Source organism: Aulonocara stuartgranti (assembly GCF_965226115.1).
Source record: "Aulonocara stuartgranti genome assembly, chromosome: 2".
In the NCBI taxonomy this organism is placed as follows: Eukaryota; Metazoa; Chordata; class Actinopteri; order Cichliformes; family Cichlidae; genus Aulonocara; species Aulonocara stuartgranti.
Genome location: NC_138940.1, coordinates 13,943,433 through 13,969,122, shown reverse-complemented (window position 1 = coordinate 13,969,122; position 25,690 = coordinate 13,943,433). Strand labels below are relative to the sequence as shown.

General features: G+C 40.8%; 2 protein-coding genes across 2 annotated transcripts in view; one reads left to right on the top strand and one right to left on the bottom strand.

Annotated features, from left to right (window-relative positions):
• The window catches only part of LOC309717321 (uncharacterized protein), a 113,050-nt gene that overhangs the window by 26,907 nt on the left and 60,453 nt on the right, over positions 1 to 25,690 (top strand). The window lies entirely within an intron of this gene.
• The window catches only part of LOC309717400 (histone H1-like), a 186,606-nt gene that overhangs the window by 135,712 nt on the left and 25,204 nt on the right, over positions 1 to 25,690 (bottom strand). The window lies entirely within an intron of this gene.

The following is a 25,690-nucleotide window of genomic DNA, read 5'->3' as shown; positions in this document are numbered from 1 at the left end:
TGAAAGTTATTTAACTACTCATTCTATAATGTCATACACGTGCTGTGATTTTTAAGAAAAGAAGCCGTTCTTTATCAAACATGGGATTGCTTTAATCTATTCCACAATAACAAAATTATAGGCTCAAGAAACATTTGGAGCATTGGTGACACAACTATGATTCTACACTTTAGCCTACTTGGTCTTCTTGTCTAATTGATCACAACATTAGATATATTGCCAGTCTATGTGGTTGTTATCCAAGGTGCTCTTGTTTTTGTTAAAAATGAACACATTTTTGGTACCAAAAACTATTATGAACAACTTTTGATGCTTTAACAGTGTGATAAGTTTAACTCAATCCCAAAAGGATTTATTTTTTTCTAACCTGTATCATATTTTAGTTTAATACTCCACGCTTTGTAGCTACCAAGAGCAAGCAACACTTCATGATGAGTTAATTTACTGACATGGATAAAATGAAAATTATGTTAAACAGTCTTTTCTGATAATTTTGATACAAAGACAAGATAACTACACACTGGAGAAAAACAATTACTTAATAATAAGTACATTAAGCTGTAGGAATACGTACTGAAGTACAAAATGTACTACATTTGTATGTTTGTGTCCATTTAAGTAGACTCAAATAACTGTGAACGAACTGTATCCCTGAGATGAAAATATAAATCAAGGGCCTGGGACATGGTATATGGGAATTCCAAGCTTGATTCCTCCATTATTATTGTGCACAAATCAAACAGTTGCACATCACATGGGACTGAACTAACAAAAGTGCAGCTATTTTTACACAAGGTCAAATCTTCTGTCAGTGGAACGAGACAGTCTTCTGCACCCCAAAGGTGAGGGGCCATGTACATGACATCAGGTATTCCACAGGGCACGTTGTTATTCTTTGAGGGCCTTATACGGTGAGCATTCCAAACACTCCGGATGTCATTCAATACCTCCTGACAAAGAAACAAGAATTAGGTCAGAGCTGTAATACAAGGCATTTTTAAAATGATCGAAAATAAGTGTGGTGCATCCTTAAATGAATTGAAAGGCAGCAATGTTTGGATGCAATTTAATGAAAACCAAAGGAAGAGGGAGTGATTGCAAAAAAAAGAAAAGAAAGAACCACACCAGGCAAACCACTGAGTTGTGGGATCTGGGCTTTATACTAATACTAATACTAATCTTGGTCCGGATGCGCAAAGCTTTTCAACTTTATGCGCATAATACAGGTGACAAAATCAATATTTTTCAATCCCATGAGGGGATCCAATATCATCTCAGACCTGAATGTACCAATGATAGAGCGCTGAAGAGTTACTGATGCGTGAAGCCTGACTGCTTTTGACAGACTGGCAGTGACAGATCGGTAGCTGCAGCATAACTGATGCAGAATGAGCGCAGACAAGGATAATGTCCTCCGATCAGAAAAAAACAACATTTAAGTCGTGCTGACTTCTGATCAGTTCAATTGGCAAAGTGTTCCCTGATTTAAAAACTTTGGCTGGGTTGATGCTTCAGCCTCCATTACGCACATACAGAGCGCAGTTGACCTACTTCAACAACGTTAGGAATACATTGCATTTACTGTTTGGTAAAGGTAATGTCGTTTTAACTATGTAAACGATTATTTTGTTACCGTTACTGCTAAAACAGTGTAATTTAATGTAATTAATTACCACCACTGGTTATCATAATATGGGCCATTTACCTGAATGATTGGCATGAAGCAGAACTGTGACAGAGCTTTGTCAATGAAATCCCCAAAGAAGAATCCTTCGTCCTTCAGTTCTCCTAGAAGCTTGATCCATGACTCGACTCCTTCTTTTCTCATCACTCCCCACCAGCTCTCAATTCTCTGGTTTGCGGTACTTGCTCCTGTGACGTAGCTTCTGTCTCCTGCTCTATCATCCCCGTCATTTCTCCGTAAATAACGCTGGAGGTCTCTGACCAACACGTTCTCAGTGCCCATGTCAGTTCGTACGAGCCTGGGGAAACCCCCACGACTCTCCACTGCTTCCACAAAGTAACCTCCGATAACCTTTGGGTCACTGTTAGTGTGTGCGGCCCGCAGCCAAATGATGTTGCGTGAGAAACTGTCGATGCATCCATTAATACATATCCCATATGGCTTTAGTTTGTCATAAGAGTCTATGTGCCACACAAAGTTAGGCCCCTGAGCAAAATATTGCCTCCTTCTGAGACGTCTGGTCTGGCGAACCTGGGAACCTACTGGGTCCTGTAAAGAGATGAGGATCCTGACGTCTCCTTTCCTGATCGCAATGCCGTGTTGTTTGCACTTTGTAAACATCCACCGATAACCGTGATCCTTCCCAGGCCCTTGCAGTTGGTTCACAATAAAATCTATCCCGGCGTCCAGGTCGTACTTACGTCTGTAAAGCGACTTGGCTCTCAATATCCAGTTTAAATGTCTCTCCATAATGATGGTTCCTTGCATTGCAAGGCTTTTCAAAATGCGTTTGTAGCTCATTCCCACCCTAAAATAAAACTCAATCAGACTGTCTCTGTCCATGGTGTATTTAGCCTATTTTTATGCTTGTGTCTCTACGCAGCTGTCCAGGAATTCTATCAATAAGATGTGCGCACGTTATCTATTTCGTGGCCACAAATGCGTAATTCGTTGCCACGTTATACCCAATTCGTGCCCACAAATTAGCATTTCGTGCGCACGTTATACCTATTTCATGCCCTCGAAATAGTCTGAAAAGAGCTCTCAGCGAAGGCGGTCGCACTTTTCTCCTCTCCTCCTCACCCTTATCTCCCCTGCTTAGCCTCTATGTCCTTGTCTTGTCTTGTGTGCATTTACTTTCCCTGGAACAGTCTCTCACTGTCGTTCTCTAAAACCTAAAAGAGAATTATGGATTTGATCAACTGGTCTCTGAGTGCTATTGACACCCTTTTCTCAACGAGAAGTCGGGGCTCGGGAGAGCCTGAGTGCCCTGGAGGGACTTTCCCTGCCGGTTACACGATGGACGGGTGGCAGAACTGGAGGACCGTGTGCCTGGCGGGACTGTCGATCGAGGACGCTGAAGATATCTACCTATTCGGAACCATGATAACAGGGTTCATGCTGATCGGCGTTGGCTTAGCCCTGGTTTATCAGAGAAATAAGAGAGCGGAACCGGCTTTTCAAACCCCCACAAGGCTGCCCGCTGGATTCGAAGCGACGGGACGAGGCGAAACCTCTCACAACGAACGTAATATGGTCAACACCTTGGAGACGCTTACAGCTGCTGTGAAGGCTCAAAACAACACCATTGAGCGTATGAGGGGAAACATCAGCGAAAGGCCTGCTCAAAATGACACCCTTGAGCGACAGTTGGAAAACATCGCGGAACGGATCACTGCAGTTGTGAGGTCTCAGAATCAAAAGACTGACAACACCATGGAACAGAAGTTTGATACCATCATGGGGAGGCTCGCGGCTCTCCAACGGGAGATTGAGGGACCAGTGTCAGAGGGCTAAATTTGAGCTGCTCACAAAGGAGAAATCAACAATATTCAACATTTGGACACCACGGCGCCAGCTGCTAGGCCCAAGGCTGGAGCCCACCAAAACAACTCCCTGATAACGACTGTGTGATGACTATTCTTCCTGTCCCATGAAGGCCACCTGGGTTGGCTGGCAGACTGTTTACTTAGCCTGATAGAGCGAAGGACACTGTCTCCGCTGAACTATGGACACGCACACACTTACACTGATAGGCACTCACTCATCCCCCCTCCCTTTCCAACGCCTTCGATGCTTGTTTCCGGCGAGGGAACACGGCGGGTCTGTGTGCCGTGCTGGAATGATAGCGCTGTGCAGGGTGGCTGCTGTGTTTCTTCGGATTATTCCTCACCCCCCACCCACCCCTGTGGCTTGTCATGTCTTCACAATGTTGTGCTGTGGACATTTATGTGCTTTTTTGTGCAAAGGAGTTTTTTGTTTCCTGTTCTCATGCTGTCCTACCATGGAAGCACAGCATGAGTAGGGGTCTCTTTTTTCCTCTTGTACTTTCCCCACTGTAGTGTACATTTCAATGTTTTTTCTTTGATTCTACCAATCTCCGACCTGTATCCCCATGTAATGTTTGTGCTATATGTGTAAGGTCGGGGGGGGGGGGGGTCCCATTTCACTGCAGGGCAACCTGCATGTGACGAATAAAGCTTTGATTGATTGATTGATTGATTGATTGATTGATTGAAATAGTATTTCGTGGCCACAAATAAGTATTTCGTGGGCACGTTATACCTATTTCGTGCCCTCGAAATAGTATTTCGTGGCCACAAATAAGTATTTCGTGGGCACGTTATACCTATTTCGTGCCCTCGAAGTAGTATTTTGTGGCCACAATTTATTTATTTTTTGGACCATGTCATCAGAGGGGCTCCGTAGTACTCTGTAGCCAGTAGGAGAGGTGGGATTTCTGTGAAAGCCAAATTAAATGTGAATAGGTTTTGATAGTTATTGTATATAACAAGTGTAAACAGTTTTATTTGTATTTTTTTCCCTTTCTGAGAAGGCAGAATAATAAGAAAAGGCAAAAGTACGTCACAATATAATCAATTAAGTTACATATTTTGATTACCAAATTATGGAAGCGTGGAGCTGCCACCCAGGCAAAAGAAAAATAGAGCTATATCACGTTATAACGTGAAATGTTTATTGTTCTAACATTATGCTTTTCATGCTTGTATAATATAATATCACGTTATTATAATATAAATAATTGTCACGTTCGCACAATATTGTACGGACGTGATAATTATGTACATTTTTCGTACAATGTTGTTCAAACATGAAAAGTATATTGTATAAACATGATAGTATATTGTTAGAACGATAAACTTTTCACGTTACGTTATACTTGTATTTCTCTTTTGCCTGGGTGGCAGCTCTACGCTTCCGTTCCAAATAAGCGAGAATAAAGTAATATTATATGGGAAAAGGCACCTGCTAGCTTGATGATGGAGGCTTCTTAGACTGGCCACCCGCCTTGGCTTCTTGTCGCCACTCCACGAAATAAAGGTCCGTTTCCTCCATGCCGGCTAATTATTCATCCTCATAAAATTCTTGTATATGTTCAGTTGGCAGAATTGAGAATTTTACATCTTCCAACCACTTAATTAACGCGAACATAATCGGCTTGTTTCTTCCCGTCTCCTGCATCCGGCCGTTCCTCTCGCTGTCGGATTTCGCGCCTCAGAGACGTCGTTATTTTTCAAAAAAAAAAAGAAAGAAAGAAAGAAAGAAAGAAACAGCAACAACTACTAAAGAGAGTTTTTGCACGTTCATTGCACATTTGTGGGAATGTTTAAATATTTAATTTTTATTAATTACTTTTCATTATATCTTTATTTTATAAACTACCATGGCAATGCGCATGCGCATACACTTGTGCACGCAAAGGGCTTTGGAGTTGACGTAATGTCGCAATACATTGTGGGAGCGCAGCACCATCTTGGCAGGCCACGAATCAAAACAAGATTGCTACGAACCATTCTGAAACGTAGTTCAAAAGAAAATGACGGTATAGAGACAGATTGTGTCCAGATCCAAAGAGACGGTACTTGATTGTTGAAATGTGGACCCGTATGAAATATAGCCGTGGAGTAGAAACCCTGAAGACCAAACCGCTATTGACTTAGCATGATCTACTCTCGTACCTTGTCTGTGGAGTCAGAGCATACACGGCGCACCAATTTCGCAATTATAAATCTCTGGAGGCGCACATCCAATTCACCAAGGACTGGGTACAAGATTTGGCTATTTTTAAGCCTCCACGTTGTGAGTACGCCGTCATTCAAGCAAAGGTAAGTCAGCTTGAGTACTGCAAGTAAAATGCGTTTGATTCCCCCCGAACATTCAAATTAGTGCTAGCAAAAATTCATTCATGAGGGGGAAATTACAGTGAGAACATGTAGAGGCTCTGTTAGAGGGATAACATAGTGAGTTCAGTGCATTGATGTGACATTGTCCTGAAGGATTTAGTTATTCTTTATGGTTAAAGAAATTGCCCTAATTAATTCATATTTATTATAAATAATCCTAATTACACATCTTGCTTCCTTGTTTGTGTCCTGTGTCCCTAAAAATACATTCTGTTTTAGTTTTATACATTGATTAATGACCTGCAGAATCCCCTTGTCATATTAGGTGTCCATAATTGTCACTTAAAGTCGAACTTTACGTTTTCTCCCTCTTGAAAGTGATTACATCCTTGCATTACATACTTTAGGTTCATTTTTTGCTGATAGGTTTCTAAAAAGAAACAGGCAGATGTAGAATATAACATGCAGCGTTCTATAGATGGATACATAAAAACACTTTATTTGTTACATTTATGATAAATGGATTTGAAAGTAAATAAAACACATTTGTGTCGGCCTTGGCTTATTAAAGTTCTTGTCTTTAAATGAACTTTGCCTGTGTGTGTTTCAGGTCCTGCACTCTTAAAGACTGAATGAACCAGCATTGCAGCCATGGGTCACTGTGAGCATCACAGGGAAGGTTGAAGCCGCCCACTGCAGCTGTATGGCTGGAGTCGTGGAGACTTGCAGCCATGTCACTGCTCTTCTGTTTAATGTAGAAGCAACAGTGAGGATCTGTGGCACAAGGACTGTTACAGATGAACCTGCATACTGGGTTTTTCCTGGTAATATGACCAAGATACAGCCAGAGGTTGGCCATAAGATAGACTTCTCCTCTTCAGCTGCCCAAAAAAAGGTTCTTGATCAAAACATAAACAGACCATTCGTTGTGACAGGTAAAAGAAGCCGTCCTCAAAAAAGAAAAGTTCCACGTGCTACTGTGGAGGAGTTGGATCAACTGATGGGACAATATTTTTCCAAGCATAGTTCTGTTCTGAATAACCCATAATGTTTTAATTTAGGGGGCCATGTAAATACTTTGCATTTACCGAATATGTACTTACTAATTACCACTGTTCAAAAGTTGAATAAAGAAACAAAGAAATGTTTGCCTATTTTTAATTAAAAGCACTTTGTGGAACATCACATAGTTACAGTGTAGAATCAATGTTATGTATAGTTTACAAATGACAAAATGTTCAGATAAAATCATGATAGCGTTTAAGTAATATCACCCACTACTAGCATTCTGTAATTTACTGTCTCTTTTGAAAACTTATCACTACATAAACAGCACAAGACTTAAGAGTATTTAACAAGAGCATTTTTCCCTGGTTTTACTACCACACTGGGGCACATGTTCACCAAAACGCAGCAAACCTTTGCCATCTTATCCAGGAAGGTCACCTTTTTACGCACACATGGAAGAAGTAATTTGATTGGCATGGTGGTATGTAGCATGTAGTTTGAAGCAGGGATTTTGCCCCATGTGTAGTGTTGGAACCCAGTCAGGATTTGTTTCATTCATTTCATGGCTGGTTTGCTGCAATAATGCCAAATAATTAGAAACTCTATAAATAGAAGGTAGTTCTGCATGCTTGTTCTAAGTTTGTGCTATGATCTCAGAGCGCATTGAAAATAAAACTAACAGGCTATAAAGAATAATATGAACTTATTTAGAACTTACCTGAATGAAAATACTGGAGCAAACCAACAGATATCTGTGGCTGGTAGAGAACTGAATATCAGCTCGTCTCACAGCTGCTATCCAGGCTAGACGCCTCCAACACATAAGCCCCCTCGTGATGCTTCCAGGTGAGGAAACAATGAAAAGAGAGCCTGTTTTCAAGCTTATTCTTTTGCCGGTAGTGCAATCTAACATTACAACCGACCACACAGCAAGCATTTGTTTGGCCTGCTAATATGGCGCCTCGACCAAAAAATCCTGGCTATGCCCCATCCCGTAAGATCACGCTCCAGAGCCCTATTAACGTACGGATCTAGAAAGAAGACGCTGCATTTTTAACTCTGAGGGAGATGGAGAATGAGCCTTTTTCCAAAAAAAGTGGAGTGTGTTCCATCCATCCATCCATCTTCATCCGCTTTATCCGAGGCCGGGTCGCGGGGGCAGCAGCCTAAGCAAAGAGGCCCAGACCTCCCTCTCCCCAGCCACCTCCTCCAGTGTGTTCCTTTAAGTACTATATTGTATATATTGTCAAAAACTAAAGTGTACATAGCAGTTGTTGTATCTTGTTTACTGTATCACTGACAGATAATTTCAAAGTCAATGAACGCTACATTATAGTGATAGACCTTTGACTGTGTTTTGTTTGAATCCAACTGTTTTGTGCAGATGTGCATAAAATATGTTACTTTTAGTATTATTATTATCATCATTATTGCACTAAATACATTTTAAATAAAGGATACTTTGATATACATTCTACTGGAAGGTTGGAAATGTATTTTCTTCACCCTAAAATATGTTTTGAAATGTATTTTGGTTTGAAAGAAATATATTTTCAATTTCAAAAATATATTTTTGGAGCATCACAAATACAAAATATATTTACCATATATTTGAAATATATTTTGGCCAGGAAAAATGTATTTTTTTACCGTATGGGAAATGAACAAAAAACACAAAAACGGAGGTACATCGGCATCAACAAAAAGTGTCCGCGTTTCCCAACAAGCGGAAAAGTAAAATCCAATTTGTGTCTTCACACATAACCGTTTTCTTGAACAAGGATTAAAGAAAAACTCAGTGAGTAGCTCCGACCAGCATACGTAGCCTTAGCACTATTCTCCTTCTCTAGAGTTCTCAACTCAAGTTCACAAGCACTAAACAATCTCATAGTGCCACCTACTGACATTCTTTGGGAACAGCAGTTCATTTTCATGAGGCAAATTTTAGGTGGGTTACATTTAAGTTACTTGTAAACGTTTCACCTCTCATCCTAGAAGCTTCTTCAGTTCTAAGGTCAAATGGTGGAGAGTCCCAGATATAAACCTAGTGGGAGTATCCCCCCACAGAGGGACAAAAGGACCCCCTGATGATCCTCTAATCGCCTGAGCCAAGGTGTGAAACTGGGTGTGGGTCCCAATCAGCCAGAGTTTCGGGTGAGTTCATTGTGAAACCTGGCCCCACCTTATCATGCGAATTCCTGAGATCAGCTGGCCCAGGATGTGAGTGGGCGTTAAAGTGTCTGGGAAGGGATCTCAAAACTGGATTATAGATGGCAGAGAGTTGGTGTTGTAAACCCCCGCCTCTGTTCAAAGATGGTCGTTCACAGTGGACATAGATGGCTTCTTTCACTCCTCTTTCAAACCATCTGTCCTCTCTGTCCAAAATGTGAACATTGGCATCCTCAAAAGAGTGTCCTTTATCCTTAAGATGCAGATGGACAGCTGAGTCTTGTCCTGTGGAGGTGGCTCTTCTGTGTTGTGCCATGCGCTTGTGTTAAGAAATATATTCTAAAACACTTCTTCAGTAAAGACTCAGAGAAGAGAAACACACAGAACTTCTTGCTAGCAAGGGCAGCCTCCAGACTGAGAGACTCGCGCCGAGAAACTGCCCCGGTCTTTTATTTATACTTCAGTGGGTGTGTGTGTGTGTGGGGGGGGGGGGGGGGGGGGTCAGAGTGTGACCCCATAAAGACTTCCCTAAACCTGCTGGTCTCGAAGTCCAGCAGTTCATCAAACCAAAAGCACTTAGACTAAAACAGATATAGCTGCGTTAATCCTACCGTAAAACAAGGTACGACCTCTCTCATGCTCCTAGGATGTGGGGGTGAACACCCTAGAATGTTACAGACCTCCTAGGGTGTTCACAATCTTTCAATATGCCACCAACTATATACTTCTACACACAAATAATTACATGCAGCATTCTACCATATGCAAACTTATATCACTGAAAGATTATACTGACTACTAAGTACAATTTTCCTATTAACATTCCCTCCTGTTGTCAGTAAAACTTTAAGTGGGATACCAGTTTGTAACATCTTGTTGTACATTTTCTGTCACACCGTCATTAATCACACAAAGTCTTCATGTTCCAACAGGTCGGGGTCATCATCATCACTTGTCATGGCTATGTATGCAGCAACAGTAGAAAACATTATGCGGTTAATCATTAGTGTTAGACATGGCAATATACACGTTACAAAGACACAAAATAAAAGTAAAAATATCCCAATTCTGATGAATAGTCTTTTTAGCACCTGTAACCAGGAGCCAGTGTGAAGCTAAGAAAACCAGTCACTTGTATCACTTACATAGTCCTGATTTTGGGCCTGCTGGATCTGTCTCAAAGCATTCAGGGCATCAGTCATGTTTAATGAGTGTACATCGTCCAGTATGTAAGTGCAGCATGTGTTGGTGAAGAGGACACAAAGTCCCCTTTCTCTGCTGATATCATAGAGTAGTTCTTCCCTGGGAGTTGGTCCAGGAACATATATAGTGTGGGGTATGTTGCCGTGCTGGGTAGATGGGAACAGACATAATAGTCTCTATTTGCCGATTCTGCTTTTGTTCTGTCGTGAATATAACGGTACCAGGCATTGTTCATCCACGGATGGATGTGGTCTTGCATCATGTCTCTTAGGTGAGAGTTGTCGTGTGTCCATCTTTTCTGCCTTTCTCCTGGTTCAGCTGTTGTTTGCATCAGCTGGGGTCCTGTAAGGGTGAGCGTCTTAGTCAAGGTAACCAAGAGGGTCCTGGTTGCTCACCTCGCACTTGGTTGCCCTAGAGTTGATCAGAGGCTGGAGGTTGAAGTGCGAGCTTACCCTACGGGGGCTCAATCAGCACTCCACCCTCACCACTGAAACAACCAAGTGTGAGATTTCTCTATTGTGCTGTCTTGGGGGTGCCGGGGTTTCCTGGGACCTCAACCTTTTTGCAGTGGCTCTGATATATCCAGGAGGGTCTCTCCGCCATTTTGCAGGTAGTTGAAATGGTCAGAAGCACTTGAATTGACCTCTATCAACCCCCATCACCTCACTTCAGGCCTTCATCCTGCGGTAGGAATACTTATGACTCTTCTACTGTCCATCCTCTGCAGAAAAACCCCTTTGTGGAAAAGGGTGCTGGGTCCAGTTATCTTACTGCTGTTATGATCCCAGCAGTCTTCAGCGTGTCAGGGTATGCACAGTATAGTGACACAGCATTAGGTGATGTTCATAGGAAACTGCTGTCATCACCACCATAGCTTCCGGTTCCTGTGCTTTCACAGAATCATGATGTCATCCTTAGACTCCCTCTGCACTGTCGATGGAGCTTGGCACGCTCCCCTCATCCTTCAGGTGCCCGTCTGTTGTCCACAATCTCCTCTGTTGGTCTCTGGAAAGCCCCCTTTGGCACAGCTCTCATTCCAACGCAGCTTCATGGTCTTTGCTGTGGCTCCAAAGTCTGATCTCATGATGGGCCCCAACCAGCTTGACCTTTGACCTCAAGCTGGTTGGGGCTGTCAGCTGTGCCTGGAATGGTTCTTCCAGGCACAGGAATCTCTTTCTCAGGAGATTACTGCTGCACCTGTATTTCCTTGCTAGGAGGAAAAACTTCTATTTGGAGAGCATGTCAGCAATCATCAAACCACATTCTTTAGTTCAGTGAACTTCACTTATAGGCCATCAAAGCCTCATCTAAACACGGATGCATCACTTGCATAGGTTTAATACCCGTTGAATGAACTGTTAATCACACAAATCGCTGCAAAAATCATATAAAACAAAATTTAATGTTAATTCCAAAATTTTATGTTAATTCATTGTTTCATATTAATCCTGGATCCCTCATCTTGACACATGGACACTCCCATGAGTCAACTCATCAAAATCAGATTCCTGTCTTTAAAGAAAAAGATTAGCTAGATCATATCCCAGGTAACATCAGGGCATCTCCTCCCCTGGAGCAGCACCACCCTGGACCTATAATCCTGCAATAAAAATGTTAGTGTGTTTTGCATATTAAATTTGCTTAAAGACTGGCTCCGCTAGGAGCCTGCATACACACCATCATGGCCTGGAAAACAAGATCTGGAAGTGAAATCAAACTTCACACTTATAAACAATTATATCATAAAAATAATAAGCATTCAGCACTAGCAAGACAAGTGTCATGTGCAGGTTTTCTCAGTAAACTACAATTATTTCCATAATTTGCCTCAGACATGGATCATCCCATGTACCCAGTCAACATTAATGTAATCAGTGACTTCTCTTAGCAAAGTCACTCAACTCATCAATCACTATGAGCTCAGTAGCCCATCTTCAACTATTCCATAAACACTGCATCCCTTATTTGCTTTTCTCATGTCACTTGTCCGCTTCTGCTGAATCTTCTACATGCATTCTTAGAAAAACAAACATTAGCAATACACATTGACTGTGGTCAGACGGTGGTCAGACACAGGTCAAACGCAGGTCGACAGGTTCCAGAGGTGCCATAAAAAGACCATAAAGTTAGCCATCCATAGCTGTGGAAAAAATGTCATTCACATCATCAAAGTAACCTTCACATTTTCCCAAAAACACAGTGTAAAAGCATCACCAACTCATAACCTGTAAACACAGTTTCCTTCACACATAAACCCAGAAATCCTGTAGTAGAAAAACATTAACTAATCCTCTTATAAATCACATGATCAAAACTGAAAAACTGTGATGCTGTAGAAAAGAAAATACAAATGTTAGCGCTGCGCAGGCGTATACACACTTTCTCACAGTTTCCTCTGTGAGCAACACAAGGTAGTGAATAACACCCCTGGTAGATGCACAGACACAGAAAATGGCATTTAAAAGGTAAAACCATCACGCAACCTCGAATGTTGCTGTCATCTTTCTGCTCCTGTAACAGGAAACATAAATTCATCCACCCTTTGTCCTGTCTAGGTGGAGGTTAACCTTGAGTTGTGGTCAAGTCTTGTCAGCTTTTACCAGTCAGTCAGTTTGTTTGTTTTTTATTTCCATTCATTCATTCATTCATTCATTCATTCATTCTTTGCTGATAGTGGAAACCATCGTCGCATTTAGTTTCCACTTTCAGCAAAATGACATCATTTCAAAAGAAAAAGAAGAACTTTTAGATCAGATTTCCTCGCTGAATCCTTTTTAGGAAGGGACTCTCATTTTCTAATTGTCCCAAATAAGTGGCTTTCTCCAGAGCCCATTTTAATGTGGAGAAACTCACTTGTAACGGTTTTCTCGACATGTCGTATAGCGCTTTTAATTCCCGACGTACAGATCTGCTTAAAGAAAAGAAATTGACAAACAGAAATCAGTGCCTGTTCAAAAAATGAAAAATGAAAAATAACAGAAATTATCAAACAAAACTTTCAGTGCACTGTGAAAGTATCAAAATAAAAAGGCCTTGTTAAGTCATGACACAAGCTCAGGAGGGTAAATCATACCATTAGCATGGTTTATCATACCATCATACTAATTGGCAGGCTCAACTTCACAACAAAAGAAATCATCAGCTAGATTCACTCCAAACCAACCATCAGCTGCACAACACACAACATAATCCTAATGTCCTATTAGCTATGAGTTTAATCCCCAGGTCTGTGCTTTTCACTCATTTAAGCCACAGATCTATTTTATTCAATTTTCCTTTTTTCCCTTCATCATAAAACATGTGACATGTTGTCATGCACTTCACAAAAGAAGTTTGTTCTTATGTATTCAGAGTTGTGTATCTAGATACAGGATTCACTCGCACATCAAAACAGGAAACTCAGTGTTTTAGAGTCTCCACTCAACAAACTCCAAACATCCCAGTCACTCGTGCTAGAATTCAGTCACCTTTCATTAATCTAAGAACAATCAACTAATTTGCATATCAGCTATTAACCCACTAAGTTGACAGGACGACAGAAATGTATGTTCAAAATAGTATCACAAAAATAGAATTTCCCTCATACAGTAAATTACTTGTGCTGCATCAATCAAGCAGCAAGCATCTCCCAATTTACTATATTAACAACTAAATTTATTGTCTGATCACTGGTTGGTCAAACCAGAATCTTTTTCCCCACAAAGTTAAACTGTTGTCCTGCAACCTAGAGAATCAAATTCAGTATTTGATAACAAGTGTCTGCTAAATTGACACTATTTTAACACTGATGAGAGATAACAAGCTGATTTTCATTGCATGTGTGTTTGTGTTATTAGGCAGGTTTAATCAATGTCTGTGGAGCTGCATCTCCAGCAGGGCATGTTCTTAAAGCTGCCTGTCCTACAGACTTCTCTGCTATTATTTGATCATTTTGTAACTGATGTGCTATGAGTCCATTGGTCTTTGCATCACACTAAGTGACTTGGACAAGATGATAAACAGACTCACATGTTTAAGATGTTGTCTAATCTTCATGAGTTCTCTTGTGTTTGGAAGTGTTAGTAGGGTTAATGCATGTTCTGCTTGTGTGTGTGATTTTGTATGTTTCTTTTTTACAGTGTTTCAGACTCCTTCTCAATTTTCCAACTTAAGCAGTCAGTTTTGTTTTTCCCAGGTTTGCTAACCCAAATTTTGATTTCCCCACATTTAACACCAGCACTCCTCTGTGTTCTACTTACTCACCCTGTGTCCTCTCACTCTGTTGTCCTCTCCCACTTCAACAGTCCAATAGCCGGCAGTTCTCCTTCAGCTTTGTCCTGTGTTCCACTGTCTCTTCTTGCCATCTTCTCCAAAGGTGGCAAATGTCAAACTCCAACAGTCTCCTCAGTTCTCCTCAAAAGTTTTCTTCACATGCATAGTGAAGTTGCAGCTTGTTGGAAACACAGTGCCATTCATCCGATCAGGCAGGATGATGGGTTTGCTCTTCTTCTCTGATGCTGTTTGTCCACATTGCTGCTGCTTGTTGGGACTCTTTGTTCAGGACTTTACTGCTGTCTCTTTATCTGCCATGTTATTGCTCTTTGGAGCTGCATTCCTTGTCTTCAGGGAGGAGTGAGAGTTTGCTTGTGAGTTTGAGAGACACATGGTGCTGTAAATAAGTTAACCAGAAACTTGGCCTGAATGTTTCCAATGATGTTAAACTATGACTTTCTTCCGACCGCTGCATGTGGAAAATTGATTCAGGTCTGCTTTGCACCTGAAAGTGACAAACTAAGACATTTTCATTATTATTATCACTGCTTCATCTCTCTCTCTCTCTCTGTTTTTGTGAACAGTCCTTTCTTAAAAGCAGAAAATGAGATTGTAGTTGTTCTTGGCTGATCAACACAAAACCCTTTTCCTATGATTATTTTTCATCTACAATGTAAATTTTGTCTCTTCTTCACTCTTTTTTTTTAAAAATAGCTGGTGACCTGCAGAATCACCGCTCTCACAATCAAAGGCAATTACTTTTACACAGCGCACAGAAGCACTGTGACATCAGACACATTCACACTCACTTTTTCATCTGCATAAATAAATCACATGGCTGATGATATGTGCCATATCCATAAATATGATCACCAGTTTATTTAACTATTTTTCCACCCAACAAAACAAATAAACAAAAACATAATGCTGATGCTATGTACACTCTACACATGAGTCAAGATGCAGAAAAACTGCTCACGGAAACGCTGCACACTCTAGTTATCACAGTTCTGTTTCCCTCTCTTTGAGGAGTTCTCAGACAGCTCTCGATCTGATGATGTGTAGCTTGCTCATCAGCTCAGAAGAGACCGTAACGCAACTTCACAGTGGTCGCGTGCTTTGCCCCACACAGTGGCAAAGTCTTGCACTTTCATATTCAATTCAGCTTCTCCATCATGTACCTTTAGATGTTTCATGCAGGGTTCAACATATTAGTTGTTTTCACAGGTGTGCTCTATATCTCGACCATGGCTCATAATAAGACGACAGTCTTTCAAACAGGTCAAATGCCTCTATGCACATCATTAGTTTAAATATTTACCTATTTTACTTCATCTCATATGTCATTATACTGAATTTGAGCAACCCTAAGCTTAATGCAGATTTCTATTAACAACTGGTTAAATTAATGGTCTGGTGCACCGGCTGTTGTTGATCAGGGCAATCTAAAGAATCTGCGTTTTTTTGTTTTGTTTTTTGTTTTTTTTGCTTTTTGTGGATTTCTCCACCTATTTGCACTTATTTTACCTGCTCCGGTTTGTTGTTTTTCTAACCATTCCTCATCAGGTGTTAATTTTTCTTGTTTATTCCCCATTTTCAAAGATTTTGCTGGGCCGTCGCTGGCACGCTTGACTTCAGAGTGGTTTACTGATACGGCCTTCGACTTCACCCTAACGGTGAAGCGGTATCAGTTTTGTGAGATGAAACTCAACCGTTCTCCTTTGTCACCAGTACGTGAGCCTCAGCAAAGAAAACAAAAATGGAAGTAGTTCAGCAGCGTATTGTGCTGTAAAATCAACTTACTTCCAGACACATACACACACATAGACAGTTGCGCGTTAATTTGTCACGAGATAATTTCAGCTACCTCTAAAACTAGTCAAAACACAGTTCCTTTTGGCGAACTTAAACCTAATTTGTCACGAGATAATTTCAGCTACCTCTAAAACTAGTCAAAACACAGTTCCTTTTGGCGAACTTAAATCTAATTTGTTACGTTACTTTAAATCTTTGCGGCCGTTTTATACTTGTTTTTATTTACTTAAACATATTTTAATTTGTCATGAAGTAATTTCAGCTACCTCTAAAACTAGTCAAAACACAGTTCCTTTTGGCGAACTTAAACCTAATTTGTCACAAGATAATTTCAGCTACCTCTAAAACTAGTCGAAACACAGTTCCTTTTGGTGAACTTAGACCTTTTTTATCACATTTCTTTAAACTTTTGTGGCCGTCTTATATACCAAAATAGTGTTTCTCACTCTCCGACGTCTCACTGGTGGTTCAGATCATCGGACTGAATCCCACCGCCGTGGACCAGATTATAACACCGGCCCAGACCCGAATTTAACGACCTGGGGCTCTCTCCTCATCCAAGAGGGCTGTGCACAGGCTTCGGTGCTGGCTCCCCACGGCGTCAGAAATCAGTGCTGGATCCTGGAACAGAGTCAAAGATAACAGTTCTGATATTTTCTGATCCGGCTACGAAGGACCAAATAATGTTAAGAAATATATTCTAAAACACTTCTTCAGTAAAGATTCAGAGAACAGAAACACACAGAACTTCTTGCTAGCAAGGGCAGCCTCCAGACTGAGAGACTCGCGCCGAGAAACTGCCCCGATCTTTTATTTATACTTCAGTGGGTGCTTGTGTGTGTGTGTGTGTGTGTGTGTGGGGGGGGGGGGGGGGGGGGGGTCAGAGTGTGACCCCATAAAGACTTCCCTAAACCTGCTGGTCTCGAAGTCCAGCAGTTCATCAAACCAAAAGCACTTAGACTAAAACAGATATAGCTACGTTAATCCTACCGTAAAACAATAAGACAAGGTACGACCTCTCTCATGCTCCTAGGATGTGGGGGTGAACACCCTAGAATGTTACAGACCTCCTAGGATGAGACAATCTTTCAATATGCCACCAACTATATACTTCTACACGCAAATAATTACATGCAGCATTCTACCATATGCAAACTTATATCACTGAAAGATTATACTGACTACTAAGTACAATTTTCCTATTAACAGCTTGTGAAGTGGCTGTTTGGTCTCTCCAATGTAGAGGTCTGGGCATTCCTCGCTGCACTGTACAGCATACACCACATTGTTAAGTCTGTGTTTTGGCGTTTTGTCTTTCGGGTGAACCAGTTTTTGTCTGAGCGTATTGCTGGGTCATGATTGGAGAAAACCCGCCTGAGTTTTTCTGATACACCAGCTACATAGGGGATGACAATGTTGTTGCGTTTGTCCTTCTTATCCTCCCTCGCTGGTGTCTGATCTTCTTTTCTGTGCCTCTTTGCTGACTTTAAAAACGCCCATTTAGGATAGTTTTGAGTGCTTCCTTTACATGTGTGTGTTCCTTCTTTTTTCCTTCAGGCTTAGAGTGAACATGTTCTGCCCGGTGGTGTAGGGTCCTAATTACTCCAAGTTTGTGTTCCAGAGGGTGATGGGAGTCAAACAGGAGGTACTGGTCCATGTGTGTGGGCTTCCAGTAAACTTTGATGTTGAGGTTGCCATTCTCTTCAATGTGCACAGCGCAGTCCAGGAAAGGCAAACAGTTTGTGTCTTCCCTGGTGAACTTGATGTTTTTATCCACAGCGTTAATGTGCGCAGTGAAGGATTCCACTTCTTGTGTCTTGATTTTGACCCAGGTGTCGTCTACATATCTGTACCAGTGGCTGGGTACTCTTCCTTTGAAAGAGCCAAGAGCTTTCCTTTCCACTTCCTCCATGTAAAGGTTGGCTACAATAGGTGACACGGGGGAGCCCATGGCACAGCCATGTTTTTGTCTGTAAAAGCCTTCGTTGTATTTGAAATATGTAGTGGTGAGGCAGAGGTCTAACAGTGTGCAAATCTGATCGGGTGTGAAGTTGGTCCTGTCCTCCAAGGAGCTGTCTTCTTGTAGTCGTTTTCTGACAGTCTCCACTGCCTCTGTGGTGGGTATGCAAGTGAAGAGAGAGACTATATCAAAGGACACCATGGTTTCATCTGGATCCAGGGTAAGTTTCCAGATGAAACTGTTCAATAAAGAGCTTAACCTTTCTGTTTGGGGTGGAATAGTAGTCTCAACCTCCGTGTGGATCCTTTATTGTGGCAAACAGAGGAGTTGTGGGGTTGTGGGGTTTTTAATGCCTTTGTTATAAAAAAAGGCATTAAAAACCCCACAAATTATACACATTTGGTGTTTTTTATTTACATTTGTTGTAACAAGAAAGCCACTTACAGTGCATCTGGAAAGTGTTTACAGTATTTGACTTGTTTCACATTTTGTCATGCTAAAGCCTTATTCCAAGATGGATTCAGTTCATCTCAAGATTCTAAATGCAATAACTCTTAATGACAAAGTAAATAAAGTTTTCTTGATATTTTAGCAATAATTATAAATTAAAAAAAACAAACAAAAATAAAACATGTATATAAGTATTCACAGTCTTCATCAAAGACTTTTAAACCTCTCAAGCTACATTGGGTTGGATTGGAAGTGTTGCTGCACAGCCATTTTCAGATCTCTCCACAGATGTTCAGTTGAGTTCAAGTCTGGAATTCGGCTGGGCCTCTTGATAACATTCACAGAGTGCTCCAGAAGCGACTCCTTTGTTATCTTGGATGTGTGCTTAGGGTTGTCTAAGTTCCAGAGCGCTCTTGTTATCATGAAGGATGTCTCTGTATATTGCATCTTTCCCTTGTACTGGTTTTCAGGCCTGCCAGTTCCTGCTGCCAGACAACATCCCCACAACATGATACTGCTGCTGCTATGCTTCACCATAGGGATGGTAGAGGCCAGATGATGAGTCCTGTTTTTCTCCAGACATTGGCATGTCTTTGGCATTCAGATCAAAGAGTAGGTAGGATTTTGTTTCTTGTGGTTTCTTCAAGCTACAGAAATTTATTTTAATCTTAAGCTTGTAAAAACACTGAATTTTTCATACTTTAAATATAGAATATTTCCATATTTTTACGTTTTGGTAAATTTCTGTTATTTTGTGGTACTTTTCTGGAGCCCCAACATTCAGATATTTATTTATTTATTTATTTATTTTTTTTTTACAATTTTCGTAAGAACAGATGTGAAAACAAGAAACTATAGAGACATTCATGAAATGATAAGTTGGAAGAAGTGAGAGAAAACCAACAGGAAACTGTTGAGTTTACTGAATATTTTTTCCTATCCAGTAAATTGCAAAAGAAATGGAGACAGGTCTTCAATAACATAATATTGCATTGATTTCTTTTGCCTGTGTGGTCAGTGCTGTGTGAGGAAATTGACAAATATGACAACCCGACAGCTGAAACCAGGACATTTTGATATATTTCACTGATTTCTTCGGACACAAGGAGGCTCCATTTAAAAGCAGGCCTGTAAACCAGGACATGTTGCCACCCTAATTTAAATGTTCTCATTTTTATTGTCCTGAGGTTTGAAGTTTATCTTCTTTCACTGTCATTTGGATTAAGACAAACTAGATTTATTACAGGCTGTGATTTAATTAGAAATGTCAGCAGTTAGGTTTCCCATGGCAGAAATCAATCCAAACGGATAAGGCTTCCTATATATTTCAAATTGGATGAGATCTACTTATAAAAGGTGAATGCATTCTAGATGAAAGCTGTGGCATCAAGTGATGGTAAAAAATGTTTTAGCAGCCGAGCCACAATTACACAAATGCCAAGCTGATTACCCCATACAATTCATTTCCATATAAATGTCTTTCTCCTGCTGAGTAATAACGGGTTGCATGCAACATGCAAACCAAATTCCAAAGTTCAATCATTGCACACATCCCATATGCAAACATCACATAACAAGTAAAGATAAGTAATGACCTCTGTGCATTATTATTCAACATGTGAGGCAGTGCATTCTTTTTTCTTTTGTCAGCCTTTTTCTCCTCAAACTATCCGTATGCATTTAACATCCAACTTAAAATGCAAGGGACATTTGCAGGCTTACAATGGGGACATGAGAATGAAAATAGCGACTCTTTCATTCCCTCTTATGCAATTGCAACAATACAAGACACAAGCTTAGACTTTATATAAGGGTTAGATTGAGAGACCAATGTTGGACTGTTAGAACAGCTTTGAAATTCATATGAGCTGTTCGCACTAAAGTAAAAAGCACCATCACTTCATCCGGATACCCTTTCGGCGCCAGCTGTGGTCGCAAGGCTGGAGTCCAACAAAAACACCCTGATAACGACTGTGTCTAGACTGTTCCTTCCCATTCCATGCAAGGCCACCTATATTGGCAGGAAGACTGTTTACTTAGCCTAGCAGGGCGAAGGACACTGTCTCAGCTGAACTCTGGACACGCACACACATACATATACACTGATATGCACACACTTATCCCCCCTCCCTTTCTAAATGCCTTCGATGCTTGTTCCCTCCTGGGAACACGGCGGGTCTGAGCCCGCGCTGGAATGGTAGCGCTGGGCAGGATGGCTGCTGTGTTTGCTTCAGATTACTCCTCACCCCCCACCCGACCCTGTGGCTTGTCACATGTTCCATAATGTTGTGCTGTGGACATTTATGTGCTTTTTTGTGAAGAGGAGTTTTTTTGTTTCCTGTTCTCATGCTGTCCTCCCAGGAGCCCAGCATGAGTAGAGGTCTCTTTTTTTCCTCTTGTACTTTCCCATTGTAGTGTATATTTCAGTGATTTTTCTGTAACCCTATTTCACTGCAGAGCAACCTGCACGTGGCGAATAAAGCCTTGATTGATTGATTGATTGATTGATTAAGCCCCAGTTTTCCTGATTTCACACACATTGGAGTTAAAATGGGTAAATAAAGTCGTAACTCATTTACATCCAAATTTGTACAGTATTGTGAGCTTTTAGCAGTAACATAAAATATGGAAATTTCCAAGGATATCTTGAAATTTCAAGATTGATTTGGACCTTGAAACAGTGTGCTGTCAGAGGAGAAAGCATATTATGCAACACAAGTAAAGATGCAACAATTTGTGTTGTTACACCAACTAGAATGGCAAAAATGTTCCACAGAAGCACTGACAGAATAAACAAGTTGACAGTCACGAGTCCCACTTTGGTTTGTTTGTACCCACTTCAAACAATGCAGCATCACAAGATACTCTTGGGGACAAAAGAACATTTCTGAAGGTCCTTCTTGGCAAGTTGTTGAAAGCTGTTGTGATGAAGGAAAAAACACTGGAAGTCGTGTGCGGATGAAAAGCTGCCATACAACTCATGCCTCATGCTCCTAAAACATCCATCCCCACAGGCACGTGCAGAGGGGGGGGCTAGAGGGGCTTGAGCACCCGCCCCTTTCCTGATGGGTGCCCAAAGTGCCCTTTTGTTGAGGCAACTTTTTAAAAAAAAATTTATTATTATTTTTTTTATGTGTGTGTGTGTGCGTGCGGAGTCCTGTCTGTGCCCCTCAACAATAATATTTAACTATTAATCACAGTTTTGCTAGATAAACGGATCTGGCTTGCATCAGTCACATGATCACATTTAACCAATGTTCGCCCTTGACGGCAGAACGCGCTGGTTACGAGCCAGGAACGAGCTCACAAAGAGCACGCGCATTTTTAGCGGTCCGGAGCTGTAGGAGAAACACAAGTTAACTCAGAGACACAGACTGATGCGACAAAACCAGTAAGTAGGTGTACAGCGTACACTGTAGTGTGTAGCACCCAGGAGTATTGGCTTATTACGTACACGTTGGTAAGCTGTCTTGTGGCAGCTGACGAACTGAAACAAACGAGCGTGCTGTGTGTGCAACAGCGCGACAAACATTATCTGTCCTTTTATTAACTGCACATGTAGTGCTGGTCATAGCTGCTGGCTACCTGTGTAAGGCTGTCATGGGTCTTTAGCTCTGTCACCGTTTTAGGGAACATATTTAGCTTTAAAGCAAGTTACAGAGCATTTCCTGCCTTTCTGGAGGGATTATATTTCACTAAAAAACGATCTAATATGCATGTCCACATAATAATTATTATAATTATAATATATTTAAAAACACACGCTGTATTTTAAAGAACATACATTAAGAAGCAGATTATATTAGATTTATATTTTAAATAAGACAAAATTTGGATTTTACAGCAGTAAAATTATTGTATCTCTACAGTTTAAAAATGTAATAAGCTTTGCCCCTGCACAGAGTGGATAGTGAAACAAATGGAATCATCATAATGACATTATTTCATATTTATTACTTCCCCCTCCTCATTGCTTTATTATTGTAGCTCTAGTAATAAATAATAATGTAAGGATTCTGGATCAGCACCATGATGCCCATAGTATATACAGTATACTGAAGAAGGTCTAAAATGTCACTGTGTGTGTGTGCATGTGTGTGTTTTATTTAGATGGATTTTTAAAAAAAATATTACTCCTGATATAACATTGTCCAGACATGGCTGGTAAGGACATGAGGAGGAAACAGCAGGAGCTGTGTGAGGCTACTAAAGGCAATGCTATAACATTTTTCTGTCATCATTTTATTATAGATTAAGTGCAAGAGTTGTTAGGTGTGGATAATTAGATTATAGTTTATTGCAATAGCAAGTTGTGCCTTGTTCTCACATAGCAAGTGGAGAATGATATATGAAATGATGGGATGGAAGGAAGAAGAGAAGCAAAGAGTGATTCACAGGCAGAGCCTAAATTATTTCTCACAGTTTTTTGTGTCCTTATGGTTCCAAGCGCTGTCACCAATCTTTGCATTTTGTTATTATCTCATGACACTTGTTTAATCAGCTACCATCTCTCCTATGGACTTTTTAGTGTCTACAGTCTCAGATCAACACAGCCCTGCCCTCCAGCACTATCAGCAGCAACCCCTCAACAGCTAAAACATTGGCTACGTTTGCTTTGCCTTGTTGCCCATATTAGATTCTTGATGAATGTGTGTTGTTGTTATTCAGCCTGGTTCAATGTGCCCCTTTTTAACTTTGAGCACCCGCCCCTTTAAACCTCTCTGCACGGCCCTGCATCCCCACCAGCATTGGCTTCCTACTTCAAAAAGTTTCTTTTTATTTGTTTGTGTCTTGACTTTTCATTTTGGCCTTGTGGTAATCAAGCTATTGCGGGTTATAATTAGGGTTTTATTTAAGTACATTCATTTTAGCCTGCAATCAGTAGCAGACAACTTAAGCTTAAGTATTTTATGATTTTAAGTGGATAAAACATGATAGCTATTGCAGCTTTACAACCTTCCAACTATTATTCTGAACTGTGGTTTTAAAGTCTGCTGTCTGTGCAGGTGCTTGCTAAGAGCTGAAGTTGTTTTAGCAGCATAATGTAGCTGTTTCTGTCCTGGATGAAGTCTCCACTTTACCATCTTGCTCTCACCCTTTTGTGCAATTACAGGGAGTGCAGAATTATTAGGCAAGTTGTATTTTTGAGGAATAATTTTATTATTGAACAACAACCATGTTCTCAATGAACCCAAAAAACTCATTAATATCAAAGCTGAATGTTTTTGGAAGTAGTTTTTAGTTTGTTTTTAGTTTTAGCTATTTTAGCGGGATATCTGTGTGTGCAGGTGACTATTACTGTGCATAATTATTCGGCAACTCAATAAAAAACAAATATATACCCATTTCAATTAATTATTTTTACCAGTGAAACCAATATAACATCTCCACATTCACAAATATACATTTCTGACATTCAAAAACAAAACAAAAACAAATCAGCTACCAATATTAGCCACCTTTCTTTGCAAGGACACTCAAAAGCCTGCCATCCATGGATTCTGTCAGTGTTTTGATCTGTTCACCATCAACATTGCGTGCAGCAGCAACCACAGCCTCCCAGACACTGTTCAGAGAGGTGTACTGTTTTCCCTCCTTGTAAATCTCACATTTGATGATGGACCACAGGTTCTCAATGGGGTTCAGATCAGGTGAACAAGGTGGCCATGTCATTAGTTTTGTAATCAAAATAGTTGAATTATGTTAACTGCTGTAGATCATATTATACCCTTTAATATAGAGTGTGTGAGCTGTATGTAGTTTAGTTCTCGTTATACTTTTGAGTTAACAGAACATATTCACATATTAGTTCATTAGATAAATGTGCATCACTCTGTATCCTTGATCTGCTGGGAATGTTTTACACTGTTTTCTTGACATGCTTAATTGTTGAATCATGAAGAGAAGGTTGTAAGCAGGAGACTCTGTGTCTAAAGACAGGGGAGATAGATAGACCACATTCCACACCCCCACCTTACAGAAAGCAGAGAAAGACAGGGAGCCGAGGTCATAACTTAGGCGCTGTAACAGAGAAAGAATGTGATGTTTTGGCTTTTACGACTAGCTGGGGGCCACTAGAGAGTATAAAAAGCTGAGCAACCCGTCACCATTTTGAGACTTGCTGTGACCCTCTTCAGGCATGTCTCCCCATCATGATGGTCCTTATGCTCTTAAGTGTTGAATTGTATGAAAATAAATGATTGTTGATTGAGCATAAATACACCGAGTATTGTCCTTCCTTCAGCCCAAAGATTCAAAGAATTGGGAGATTTCAACAACTTGGTGCCGTGACCCGGATCTTTGGTGTGCTGAGGAAGTGCAGATTTGGCTTTTGGTGAGATCGTGAGGCGAGGTGAACAGAGGACCGGTCCAAATATAAAAAGGTAAGCACAGCCTGTTGTATTATAAATACCAAATGTGCATATTGGGCTTTCCAAATTAATCTGTTCACTGAGTTATACGTATTTTCACAGTAAATTTGTCGGTGTCTGGTTTTTGGCACAAGATACTAACAACATAAGTTGAGGCTGAATTCCAGTGTGTTAAATAAACTGCTTCTACCGAGAAACTAATAAGACACTACGTTGAGCTAGTTGCAGTAAACTGCTTCTACCGAGAAACTAATAAGATACTACGTTGAGCTAGTTGCAGCCACTTTACCTTCCACATTTAATTTTGTCTAATACTGGCTTCTGTAGCAATAATACGTTAGAATTTCTTCTGAAGACGCGGCCATTAGTCCAGTACATTGAAGTCGAGGTTTGTTTATTTTGTTTATGGTGTCAGTGACGTCCTGGCTTTTGCCGGCTATGAAATAGAAGTTGATTTAAGGAAAAGCAGATGCTGGCTTCACGGTGCAGTTGAACGCTGGCAACGCGAGAGCGAAACACGTCCGTAGGTTTGGTTTATGATACGGCCGTGTTCCGGTGGTGCGGCCGTGAAGTGCAGTAGTGGTTGGTGCTAGTTTTAGTACATTGGATAGAGGTTTGACGGGGGTTTGTGGCG